The following is a 14,035-nucleotide window of genomic DNA, read 5'->3' as shown; positions in this document are numbered from 1 at the left end:
GTCTGACCATGGTTGTCAAACCCATAGATGGTAATAGGATCTGGAATGTATTCCTCTTCCTTAATGCCTAGCGCCTTTGCGGTCATTTCGGGACATATGTTGAGGCTGCTGCCCCCATCAACTAGTACATGGGGTACTGTCATTCCCCTTACCCGAACAACGATGTAAAGAGCATTATTGTGAAAGGAATGAGGCTTTGGAAGGTCCTCATCCGAGAAAGTAATCGGCGCATTAGTCATAGCTGAATTCACAATTTATGCCATGTCTTCAGGAGTGGTACTGGGCTTAACCTTGATTTTTCTGAGCAGATCGTCCAGTACTTGCTGATGCTTGCAGGAACTTTTGGCCAAGTCAAAAATGGAAACATTGGACAGAGCGGTCAAAGGTTTCTGACTTGAATTCCCCGGCTTGGGCTTGATGATTTGATTGAGAAAATCAGGAAGTCCCTTTGACTTGGGGGCTGACTTTACCGATGCTTCGAAGACTTTCATCTTGCCCAATGCTGAGATTAGATCTATCTTCTTAGAATCAGGAGTTGCTTGTCGAAGCACTGACACCTGATGTTGAACTTGTAGATCTTGTGTAGAACACGGCTTGATGTGTTCGTGAGGCAGGAATGGTTGGGCAGATACTACTGTTGTGATGTGTGCAGGAAAAGGCTGCTTAAGAATGTCCATTTTTTCTTCTTCTTCTCCTTCTACCAATAGATTTTTATCGATAAGATCCTGCACAATGTTCTTGAGAACGAAACAGTTCTCAGTGCTATGTCCCACTGTTCTATGGAACTTGCAAAATTGATCATTCCATTTCCCCATAGGCACAGGGGGATCAGCCAATCTAGGCAACTTGACCATTTCTTTCGACAGCATATACTCGAGCACATCTTCGAGTGATTGGTCGAGAGGAGTGAATTTTCGGTCATAACTCCATCCTTCATGTTTAACTTTTTCGCGCAGTTTCGGCCCTTGGTCTTGCTGAGAGGGCTTGCTGTATTGAGGAGCAGGCTTTGTTTTCTGATCTCCTTTATTGTTGGAATTGTTTGTGCCATAGCAGTAATCTTTCTTCTGCCCTTTGTACTGATTTTTGTTGTTGTTGTTGGCAGAGAAGGTGAAGTGAGCTTTCTTCTTTTGCTCACCTTGGGAATTACTCTTGGAAAAGGTGAAGCCTTCATAGACTCCATTCTCTACGCTCAGCTCGAGCCATTCGGCTCGTTCAGTCAACTCGATGAAAGTCCGAGATGGTGCGGTGGAGATCAATCCTCTTAAAGGCTGCGAAAAGTTGTTGAGGATTAAGGACAGTGCGTGCCTTTCCGAGATAGGATCTCTCATTTTGTTACAGGCTGATCTCCACCTGTGAATGAAGTCTCTTGCTTTTTCATTCTCATTCTGCCTCAGACTGCAGAGATGACTTAATGTCGGGAGCGCTTCTGTATTGAACAAAAAGCGTTCAATAAATAAATTCACCCTTTTATCGAACTCCTTGAGATCGATGGGATTGATATGCTCAGCATACCATTTAGCTGCAACTCCTTCCAAGCTGCGAGGGAAACACGAGAACAATGCTCGGTTGTCCCTTTTGAACCTAGAGCATTCTGCAAAGAAAGTGGCGAGATGAGCTTTCGGATCGCCAGAACCATCGAACTTGATAAATTTTCGGGGAAGGTTTTCGAGATCATCATCCCCTTCGAGGCCGTCATAGAAGTCCTCACTGGTAAAGACTTTCTTGCCCTTGTCACGGGCTTGGAGATCCTTAACAACTTGGGCCATTTCTTTGAATTGCGACTGCAGGGGTTCCTCTGTAACTTGATTCTTTGCTTTGCGGCTCCTTCTTTGTTCTCGGCCACGTTTCTGAAATGCCGGAGGCACCTCATATTCTTCCTCAGTGTCTTCAGTTGATTCAGATTCATCTGAGATTTCTTCTGACTGAATCTGCTTCTTGGGAGCCTTCTTATTCTTGTGCCCGTGGAACTTTTCTCTGAAATGATTTTTTTCTGCACTAGTCCCAGCCTGTTCACTCATCATTTTATTCATCATCTTTCGGAACATGGCATACATTTGAGGGTCTATGCCGTCATCCTCTTGTTGCTGCTCTTGACTCTTCTCGGATCGGAGGGAGCCCATCTCTTCTTCTGAGGCTGACGAGTACTGCGATACCGTTGTTCTTTTGCCTGATCTTGTCTCAACCATAAAATGATATGGATGCTCTCAGATTTTGCTGCGGATGCTCTCTGCAGGGCAAAGACCTGATTAGATTATGAAGGAATTGGCTTTTGGAAGAAATGTTTATTGAAAATATGGTAGACACTTTGAAGAAGATGTCCCATTACTAGGGGTTTGAGTCGTCGTTAGCATCACGAAAATTGTGTTTGTCAATTCTTTAGCACGAGAAACAAACAACGAAATTATGCCTCGTTACCTAGGCGAGGCCGTCAAACCACAATAGAAAAAGAGAGAATTTTATTCAAATGAAAAAAAAACATGATTTTATTGATCTTGACAAAGAAGTGGAGGACAAACAATTTGCCACCATTCACGATAATCAGCAGACACTCTAGGACCAGGGAAGATTTTAAGAGAGACAAAGGAATCCCAGCTGTAGCGGGCGGAATGATATGCCCCGGACCATTGCGCAGAAGTGAGATCAAACTCTGCCATAACTCTTGATAACAATCGGGCTTCGACGTACTGTTGTCTCTGGGAGAACTGTCAGACACATCTCTCTGGTTGGTAGTAAGTGCAGAAGAATGGGCCCAATAACTTGAACCTCTTGCCATAAGCATAGGTGTATCTGGGAGGAGATAATTGCTGATCAAAATAGTCCCAGACTACATCATCTTCTTGAATGCTGTTGATCATAGACCGGTATTGTGCCACTGGAAGAAGTTCTTGACCATTATATCTGAAAGAGCTTGCTCGGGCTGGAACATGCTGAAAGAACCAGGATTGAAGTGTGTAGATGCATCCTTCAACTAAGATGGATTCTCCAAGTGAGAATCGAGTCAGACCACGATATAGGAAAGCGAGCGCTGCCATGGCTATGGAGAGGCGATTGGTTTGTCGACTGCCCCATCTTCTCATGAGCTGTATTGTTCTAATGTCCATGTAGTTTTGTCCATCTGGGAAGAGGGATAACCTTATAGTACATAGAACCATTGCATTCTGAATCCTTTCTTTAGCTGTCCTGGATAGCGAACTGACTTCACCGAAGGTCCCGTACTGACGATACAACTCGAGCAGATCGACATATTTATTCCCTTCCAACTGGATCAAAGGTCAGGATCGGCGGCCTATCATACGAGCTAAGGAGTCTCGGGGGTCCAAACCCTTGACATTGATCAGGAATTGATGTTCTAATGGATCACTTGGCTGACCGGCTGGTTCTGGTAATCCCATGATTTCTGAAAATTCATCCATTAAAATGGTCATCTCTCCCCATGGGAACCAAAAGGTACATGTTCGAGGATTCCATCATTCTGCCATTGCATGGATCAAGTTGCCGTTGATGGTCTGCTTCCCAACTGCTGACGCCAGTTCTAATCCGCACTCGCTCAAATGGTCCGGGAACATTCGGGAAAAGCTCTTTAGCCAGGAATAATACCATCGGGGAATGAAAGTTCCGGTGCTAAGAGCTCGATGTTCAGGACGACCTTGTCGCACCTTGAAGGAGATGTGACCTTCAGGAAAGATAGGATCGACTAGACTGGATGCCATCGAACTGAAAACAGAGACAGACTCAGAATGAAACTTAGGAAAATATGAGAAATTTTGAAAAATTTTGCAGGCAGGATAAAATGTAGCGGGAAATTCGAGATCCAGTGGAAAGGTAGAATGTAAAATTACCTGGAGTTTTGAAAGAAATGGGATATTTGAGAAAATCATCCAGGGTTTGAGAAAAATATCTCGTGCAAAATAAGTATATTTGAAAAAGGCCTAATAAGTTGGAAAACATTGGGAAATATAAAGAATTGAGGAAATCAACATACAATCACATCCTACACAAACATTTATGCACATTCAGCACTCCCTAAAAGGCTGACTCTAGATGCATCATTTTGAAAACAGTTGTAGGACCTAATCCTAACTCTAGGTTCAGATCATCTTTGTCCAATCCAGTTATGCCGATATACCCGAACCAAAATTCGAGGTACGTGGCATATAATTTCAACTCCGGTTCTAAGGTAAGGTTTTCCAACATCCTTGAGCGCCTACCGATATACTTCGGACTGTGGCCCGCGGTACGTGGTAGGGGGGTGTTAACCCAAATAGTTGGCTCAGTTGTGAGGCTCTGTCCCGAACTAGGGTTCTGGAAGAGAGCTCAGCAACGTGAAGACCGGGTAATGATAGGTAATGGGGATTTTAAAAAATGATCACATGCAAGAAATAGATGGCTCTAAATCCTAGAGAGATAGATTTTGAAAAATCCTTGAAGAAGCATACATTGTTTGCATTCAGATCCTAAATTGAGGAAAGTTGTATTTAGACCTAAGTCTATGTGAACATGAAAATTTCTCCTCAATATGGTCCTACCAAACCATACCTAGTCTATATGCAGCCAATGTCAGCTAGGTCAGAATCTAGGCTCCTAGGCTCACATGATATTAAAATAAAAGAGCTGACATTTTGTGAACATAATTTCAATAACGGAACTAAATCAAGCACTACTTTTGGTCAGACAAGGACAGGTCCCATCTCGGTCGCCAAACCTGTTATCGTCGCAAAATTTTCCCGTTTTCCCTTCCTTGCGGAAGAGAGAGGGAAATGCTTTCGCGATTCAAACTTGACCGGATTTTGGAAATTGTTTTGAAATACTCGTCTCCGTTTTGAAAATTGCAGGAAAATCCATGGGATGGGGCTCGACCTGTCGGTACGAGGTTCGACCGTTCCTGCCGCCTTTAACAGGGGTAATCGAACCAAGGACCAAAATTATGCTTGACTTAGTAAAATCATTGAAATTATGTTCTATCCTAAATGCATAGAGAATTCAGGCATGTGCTATGAGATTTGGTAAAATATAAGTTGGAAAATATGATGTATGCTTAGAAAATATTTGAAGTTGAAAGGTATTTCTCAGGAAAAGATGGAAATCAATCTCTCAGGAAAACTCAGACGAAGAAGGTTTTGAAATCTCGAGAAAGTTTATAAAGAGTTGGAAAATCTTGAAGAAATGAGAATCTCAGGAAAATTTTAAGAAAGCTTAGAAAGACTTGGAAAACCATGAAGAAATGAAAATCTCGGGAAAATCTTGAGAAAGTTTATAAAGACTTAGAAAAATGAGAATCTCAGGAAAATTTTAAGAAAATTTATAAAGACTTGAAAAAAATGAGAATCTCAGGAAAATTTTAAGAAAATTTATAAAGACTTGAAAATTGAGAATCTCAGGAAAAATTTAAGAAAATTTATAAAGACTTGAAAAAAATGAGAATCTTAGGAAAATTTTAAGAATTCTTGAGAACTATGAACTTTGAAAAGGAAAACACTTGTTGAGAAAATGCAGACTTTGAGAATTTTCTTAAGAAAATGATAGGAAATTTATAGGAGAGATTCATTGGAGAAGTAAATTCAAAACTTAGGAGATTGAAATCCTGAGAATCTGGTCTTTGAAATGCCTGAAAATCAACTTTGATTTTTTGAGAAAGATGAGAAATTCCTTTTGAAAATAATCTTAAGAAAATAACATTCCAAGGAAAATCATATGAAAACTTTGATTTGGAAAATCCAACTTCGAATATCATCATAGTTTCTTAAGAAAATCGATTCCATGAAGTGAAAATCTTTTGAGAAAATCATGAGAAAAACAAATGATGCAGATGATGTGAATGACTGAATGCACTTTTGAAAAGATTTCTGAAAATTTTATTGGAAAATGTGGATTAAGCCAAAGTAAATCCTTCCTATATTCTGACTGTGGCCATGAATATATTCAGGGTTTATTTGAGTTAATTCACAGTATTTAGAAGACATTGGAAATATGAGGTGCATTTTCAAGATAGCCTAAGAGTGTAGGCTCAGTGTGACTGGTAGAAAGATGATGGATCTGGATCTCGTCCATATTCCGACTAGGGCCGTAAATATGGACTCCACCGAGTTCATCAACTCTCTAAGAGTTGGTGCACGTGCCATTCGTGTTCATCCACGGTGAATTTGGAAAATTGAGATATATGCATCATAGAATCAGGATATTACTGAAATCAAACTATATGAGATGCGGCCTAATCTAAGCAGTAAAAGTAAATCTTATTCCAAGGTTTACATTGGATTATTACATTTCATAACAAAAAAAAAAAAAATTGAAATGGAGCTAAAGAATCTGCATCTTCTAGATTTTTCTGCAAAATGAGAGTTAGTACAAATTAAACAAGGAAATGGACATATATACTATATACAACAAAGATATATAGGTAAATATAGAAATACTCGAACTTATGATGGATGACATATGATAATGAAGATATATTTACAAAAGTAAGAGAAAATGAAAATATATGTAATAACAAGTACACATGAAGGGATATATATATATATATATATATGTATATAAGTATGTATACATGTATATATATATATAGACATATACATATACATATATACGTATACATATAGGTAGATATACTATAGATATACATATACATAGATATATATATATACATATAATGTGAAAATATACAAATTTAATGGAAATTCCATATAATGGGTAAAACCAGAAAATACAGGTATATACATTTTCTGTAGGCGATTTTACATAGCTGTATTTCCCAAATTACAAGATATATTTCAACAAAAATGGGTATGGATCTTCCCTATATACCAATAATGAAGAATGCAAAAGATGGTTTATAGATCATGAATGGATATAAAAATATCCATCCATGAACATGACCAATTATCAAGAATGGGTATTCCTGCAAAAAGGGGAATGAAAACATATGGATGATGCACCCATGAATAGTAATGATGGTGAACGACCAAAGGGACTGAATTTCTGTACCCTTCCGACCAAAATAAGGAAAACAAATTGCCATGAATTCCGTACATTAGCTATTACAAATGGACTTGATGGCATAAAAAAAAATACAGAAAAAGGGGTATGCAGAGTATTGGCAAAACATAGAAAAATTTTCTTTGATATGCTTCCTCCTTAAGACTCATTTCACATAAAGACAAAGACTCATTTGATCATAAAAGAATGCTAACTGTGGTAAATTACCATAAAATCAATACACAGAAAATATATCACAAAGCCTTAGGGTTTAAACTACTTATAGAAGAGAGGCGAAACACAAACAGCCTGCCAAAACATTCTTAACAAAATAGTAACAGAAATCCTGCAAGAAAAATCTGTATAGCTTCAGAAAAAAAAAACTATTGAAGGCCAATAGACCATAGCCTAAAGCATTCAGCAACCACCGACAAATATCCAAAATCTGGAAAAAAAAACGTCATCTGTTCACCAGGCTTTTTATTTTCTACACTCTGCCCTACTGAACGATGGATCGTTGCAGAGAGTTGCTAGTAATTGCATCATTTGAGTGATGATGAATGTAGGAACATCCGGGCCTGAAAAGAAAGAAAAACTAAAAAATATATATATATATATATAAGGTTGTTCATAAACGATCACTTCCAATCTCTGCAAACAGTTCGTAATTAAGCCATCAATATGATATCCTCGGCTATCACAAAGAGAACAAGAGCAGGCCAAGCATTTGGAACCTTTTGAACCAATGTTACAATCCTATCATCCCCTTAACAGAAAAATTTTCAACAAATAATCAACAGACCTGCTGACTTCTCAGTAAAGACATTTTTAAAGCTACTATATAAAAGCTGGTTACGATCAGGCCTCAAACCTATGTAAAATTTCACCCAAAACAACTATAGAGAAAATGTGAAGACCTGATCCGAATTGACAATTTCAGTCCAATTCAAAAACGACATAACATGTAGAAGGTGAGACGTTGATCAATGTTTCAGTTCTACATAATGAAACATGAATTCGATGGATAAATTATAGCCATTTCAAGAAACAATTTTAGACATTGAGGCTGCGATTGATAATCTAATAATACACAGGCTGCGTTTTGGATGAATAGGGACATGGGAAATGGAAAACAAGAGAAAAAAAATGAAAGGGGAAAAAGAGGAAAAATGACATTAAGTATGGAAATGATATTGCCTACCGTGAATCAAAGGAAATAATATCTCCTGGAAGGTTATTACCGCAACTAATCTCACAGGTGGGAGGCTGGATCTCTTGTTGATGATCGGCTAGATCCCCTGGGGCTGGGCTGGAAGAGATGAGAGCAGCAACTGCTGGATTTCCTCTGCTGGGCTGAAGAAGGGCTGAAGAAGATGGGAAGGTTGAAGGTAACGTGGAGGATGGTGATGCAGCTGGCTGAAGGTGAAAGAGCTCCACGCTGAATGGCTTCTCCTGCGGCTGGTATGCTGAAGAATATGCAGAGACGTTGAAATCTTTTGTTGGCTGGGTTGAAGGAAGGGTAGCACCTGGTGGAAATCCTGCGGCTGGGCTCTTTTGTTGATGGGGTTGAAGGTAAATGACAGCAATCGTGTGGTGGCTTCTACTGAGGGCTGGAGGAAAAGAGGGAAAAACGATGGTGGCTCTCCTGCTGCTGGGCTGGAGTGGATGAAGGATGACGCTGGTGGTGACTCTCCTGCGTGGCTGGGGCTGTAGTGTCTGAAGCACGATCTCTGATAGCAAATGTATGGCTGAAGAATAGGAAAACCACCTCCTTCCCACCTTGAGAGCCTCCTGCAAAAACCGAAATCTCCAATTCAAAAATTCCCCCTCTCTCGTTCAATGGTTGCCCCCTCTTTAAATCAATAGCTGGGTCTTTTAAAGACCTTCAGCCTCTTTCCTCAAAAACAAAAAAAAACGCCGTCCTCTTTTAAGAGCTCCGTTATGTTTTTAAAACTTTTGAAAACTGAGATTTTGAAAATCAGTCGTTTTCCAAAAGGGGCGCATCTTATGTTTTTCAAAAAAAATTTATTTCATTTACCTAAGTTTTGGGTAAAATGAATGTTTTTTTTTTTGGAAAGTTTGGCTGTGGCGCCGTTTTAGGGCTGTTTCTTTTAAAAAAATGAATAGTAAATAAAAGAAATAAATAAAAAAAATAAAAAGAATAAAATTAAATTGGAGATGCCACCTCAGCCAATTTTTTTTTTTAATTCTTTTTGAAAATAAAGTTTTATTTTATTTTAGCAAATCTTTTATTTTCAAGTGGAGTGCCGCAAATGTGTGGGCCCACTACTTTAGAACATAACATAAAAAAATAAAATAAAAATAAGAAAATAAAAAGAAGAGGAATTTACGAAATTGGTGCCATCTCCAGGTGGGTCCCACTTGAGAATAAGATACTTACCTGAGAGTATGAGTATGATGCTAGTTCAAAGGCGGGTCCCGCTCCATTTATTTGAAGATACGAGATAAAACATTATTTGTTTTCAAGAATTTGAAAAAAATTGGTTTTTCAGGGCAAAAAATATGGATAAATGTAAAAAAATTTATAAAGAGATTTAAAAAAGTTTTGAGATAAAATCTTTAAAATCAATATCCAAAATATCCAGATTGTTTTTCTTGAGAAAATTTTTGTAATTCAAAGTCCTGGGGTAAAATGGGAAAATTTGATAATTTTGAAAGCCCAGGTTTTTTTTTTTTAAAAAATCAATTTAAAAAAGTTTTAAAAATCAAATCTGAATTGACAATTTTGAAAATCAAGAGTTCTGGATCTCAAAATGACATGCTATGCAGTGAAATGATGCAATGCTATGCAAAGACATGTTCTATGAAATGTCACTCTGAACCAGGAAGTGGAAATTCTAATTTCTTCTCCAGAAAAAGGATTTTGAAATTTTTCAATTTGAAGATGTCTCTGAACCTAAATATAGAAATTTTGAGGCTCAAGAATGAAATTTAGGACTTTCTGCCAGGTTCAATCTTTAAAAATGACTATTTTGCCCTTCATTGCTTCCGGAGAATTGAATGTGCCAATTGAGGGCGATGTCAAGAAGGTGAGTGAAAATTTGGGGTGTTTACAAGAGTATGTTGCCCAAAGATGAGAAATTGCCACAAAATTTCTATCGTGCGAAAGTTATGGTCAACCCTCTAGGTATGGGTTACAAAAAGATTGATGCTTGTCCAAATCACTGCATGTTGTATTTCAAGGAGCAGGAAAACAACATATCATGCCCGTCATGTGGGCATCCTTGGTTCAAGCCAAAGACAAAAGGCATTGGTAGCACGAGATCAAATGAACTTTCATACAAGTCGCTTCGCTACTTTCCTATCACTCCTAGATTGCAGCGATTGTATATGTCTTCAAGGACAGCTAAACACATGAGATGGCATGCAAATAAAGTTCGACATGATGAAAACAAGATCACGCATCATGTTGACGCTGAAGCTTGGAAGCACTTTGATCGTACTCATCAGAACTTCGCAATGGAAGTGCGAAATGTTAGACTCGGTCTATGTACAGATGGATTTAATCCATTTGGGGGTAGATCAACTCCATACTCATGCTGGCCAGTATTTGTAACTCCATACAACCTTCCACCAAGCTTGTGTATGAAACGTCCAAATCTTTTCTTGTCTCTGTTGATCCCTGGTCCGACCTCACCTGGCCAAAATCTTGATGTATATTTAAGGCCATTGATTGATGAACTAAAAGTATTGTGGGATGACGGTGTTACCACGTATGATGCCCATAAAAAACAAATTTTCAACATGAAGGTCGTTGTTCTATGGACAATCAGTGACTTCCCTGCATATGGTATGCTATCTAGTTGGAGCACACATAGGAGGTTGGATTGTTCGTACTGCATGGAGGATTTCAAAGCTTTTAGATTGAGGCATGGAAGGAAGCCTTGTTGGTTTGAGTGCCATCATCGATTTCTACCCAGCGATCATCCGTTCTGACGACAAAAGAATGTGTTTAAAGCAGGCACAACTGAAACAGAAGGTTCATCCTCAAGATTGTCTGGCATAGAGATTCTAAGAAGATTGCGATACTTTCCAGATGTATTAAGAGATGCCCACAGTCCTACACACTTCCGTGGATTTGGGAAGGATCACAATTGGACGAAGAAATCTATTTTTTGGGAACTACCGTATTGGCTGACCCTATTGATACGACATAATTTGGATGTGATACATATAGAGAAAAATGTGTTTGATAATGTGTTCAATACAGTAATGAATATTAAAGGAAAAATGAAGGATAATCCGAAGGCCCGTATGGATTTAAAATTAATATGTAAAAGACCAGAATTGGAACTCAAAGAGTATAATGGCAAAGTACTGAAACCAAAGGCAAAGTACGTGCTCGGACCTGATCAAATAAAACATGTATGTCAATGGTTGAGACAACTGAGATTTTCAGATGGATATGTCTCTAACATTGCTCGGGCTGTGAAGATTGACGATTGACAGTTATATGGGTTGAAGAGCCATGATTGTCATATCTTTATGCAACGATTGATACTCCTAGCATTCAATGATATGTTAGACAAACCTATATGGGGGGTATTATCTGATTTGAGTGGATTTTTCAGAACATTGTGCGCATCGGAGATGTAAAGAATCTCGAGGACTCTGTCATCACCATTGTTTGTCTGCTAGAAAAGATATTTCCGCCAGTATTTTTCGATGTTATGGAACATTTGATCATACATCTGTCATATGAACTAAGGGTTGGTGGCCCTGTGCAATATCGATGGATGTACCCATTTGAAAGGTATATGTTTTTTTATATTTGTTTCTTTAATGACAGATATTTAAAATTTGAAATGTATATTCTTGTCAGATGCATGTTCGACCTAAAAAAAAAGGTTCGTAATAAAGCAAGAGTAGAAGGCTCTATTTGTGAGGCGTACACTTTAGAAGAGATTTCAAATTTCTCATCTATGTACTTCGAACCTCATATTCCAACACGTTACACATGCCCGCCCCGTAACGATGATGGAGAACAAGTAACTCTAGCTGACAAGCTGTCGATATTTCAACCACTTGGGCATGCATTTGGTAGTTGTCGATCAAGGCTACTGACAGATCGAGAGCAAGATGCAGCACACATCTATATTCTTTTTAATTGCTCAGCGATTGACCCATACATCGAGTAAGTATATGTATATGCAACTCAATTATAAATCCTTTTATGTTCTATATGTGGATACATGGCTCGGTAATATAAGTATTTGTGGTTTGCAGACGATTTGATCTGGAGTTGCAAAGTAAAGTTTCACATCTCACTGATGCAGAAGTGCAAAAAGAACGTGAAACTAAGTTTGTGGAGTGGTTGAAACAGTTGGTAAAGAAGCTAACATAAATTTTGTACTTATAAACAACACTAAGTTACTTAATTGATCGTGATCACAATCATTGTTTATGTCTGTGCGTAGGTTCGCCATGGTGATGTTAAAGATCAAGGAATATGTGATTTAGAAAATGGTCTGACCAAAGTTGTGCAATGCTACAACGGGTATATCGTAAATGGTTATCGATTCCATACAAAAGATTGCGGTATAAACAAATCAATGATAAATAGTGGCGTGTGTGTCAAGGGTAGCAGCTACGGTGAAAATGAACATGATTACTACGGTGTTATAGAGAAAATAATGGAGTTTACTTACTTAGGCATGAATAACAAGGTAACTTTATTCAAGTGTCATTGGTTTGATCCAACTGCAACAAGAGTCGACAAAGCTTCAGGCATTCTGGAGGTGAATCATAAATCCAGGTTTGGAACATATGAACCATTCATATTAGCCTCGCAAACTCAACTAGTTTATTATACTTCATATCCGAATATAAAAAAGTCAGATAGAAATGAATGGTGGGCAGTTTGCAAGGTGAAGTCCAAACTATACCCCAAGTATGATCAGTTACAGGAAGATGAGTTAGCTGAAGACAGCGATTACTATCAATCAGATGATGTCTATGACTTTGCTTATGGTCACGATGTTGCGCATGATATGCATGTCATATCTCCATTGGCCGATGAAACATTCATAGAGGAATGTGATCCAAATGATGTACCAAGTGGATGGGCAAACAATGAAGAAGAAGAAGAAGAAGAAGAAGAAGAAAGTCAAACTAGTGACGAGGAAGAATTCTCAAGCTAGTGAGCAAAATCTTATACTACAAACCTCTATTTAAATGCATTGCACTACTTGATGTGAGTTGTATTGCAATACTTAGTGTGAATGATTAAAAATTTTATTTGAATATATTATAATACTTGATACGAATGATTCGAATGTATTGCAATACTTGATGCGAATGCATGATTTGAATTATTTGAATGTATTGTAATACTTGATGCGAATGCATGAGTTGTATTGCAACACTTGATGTGAATGATTAAAAAATTTATTTGAATGTATTGTGATACTTGATACGAATTATTTGAATGCATTGTAATACTTGATGTGAATGATTTGAATTATTTGAATGTATTGTAATACTTGATACGAATGATTCGAATGCATTGCAATGCTTGATGTGAATGATTTAAATTATTTGAATGTATTATAATTTATGCAACGAATGATTTGAATTATTGCAATACTTAATGTGAATGATTTGAATTATTTGAATGCATTGTAATACTTGATGCGAATGATTTGAATGCATTACAATGCTTGATGTGAATGATTTGAATGCATTGTAATACTTGATGTGAATGACTTGAATGCATTGTAATACTTGATGTGAATTATTTGAATGTATTGTATGACATATGTTATTTGTTAGAATATGGTTCGTGGAGGTTATAGTGGTCGCTCATCCAGTAGTAGTCAGGCTCAGCCTTCATCTTCACGGGCTCCTGTGATAGGTATATCATATAACTAATTGGATGCTTGATTAGTTCAAATGCGCATTCTGAGAATTTCTAATGTATTTTTTTACAGATGATGTTGCGCCTGTACACGACCCACCTACACCAGTTGATCACACAAGTCAACCGCAAACACAGGAAACAGGGTCTTCTCAGGCTGGCACAAGAAGACTCATTCGACCA

The sequence above is a fragment of the Nuphar pumila genome, chromosome 5 (genome assembly GCF_984573655.1).
Source record: "Nuphar pumila chromosome 5, dmNupPumi1.hap1.1, whole genome shotgun sequence".
Taxonomy (NCBI): domain Eukaryota; kingdom Viridiplantae; phylum Streptophyta; class Magnoliopsida; order Nymphaeales; family Nymphaeaceae; genus Nuphar; species Nuphar pumila.
The sequence above is the reverse complement of the archived record's forward strand: the minus strand, read 5'-3'. Positions refer to the sequence as shown.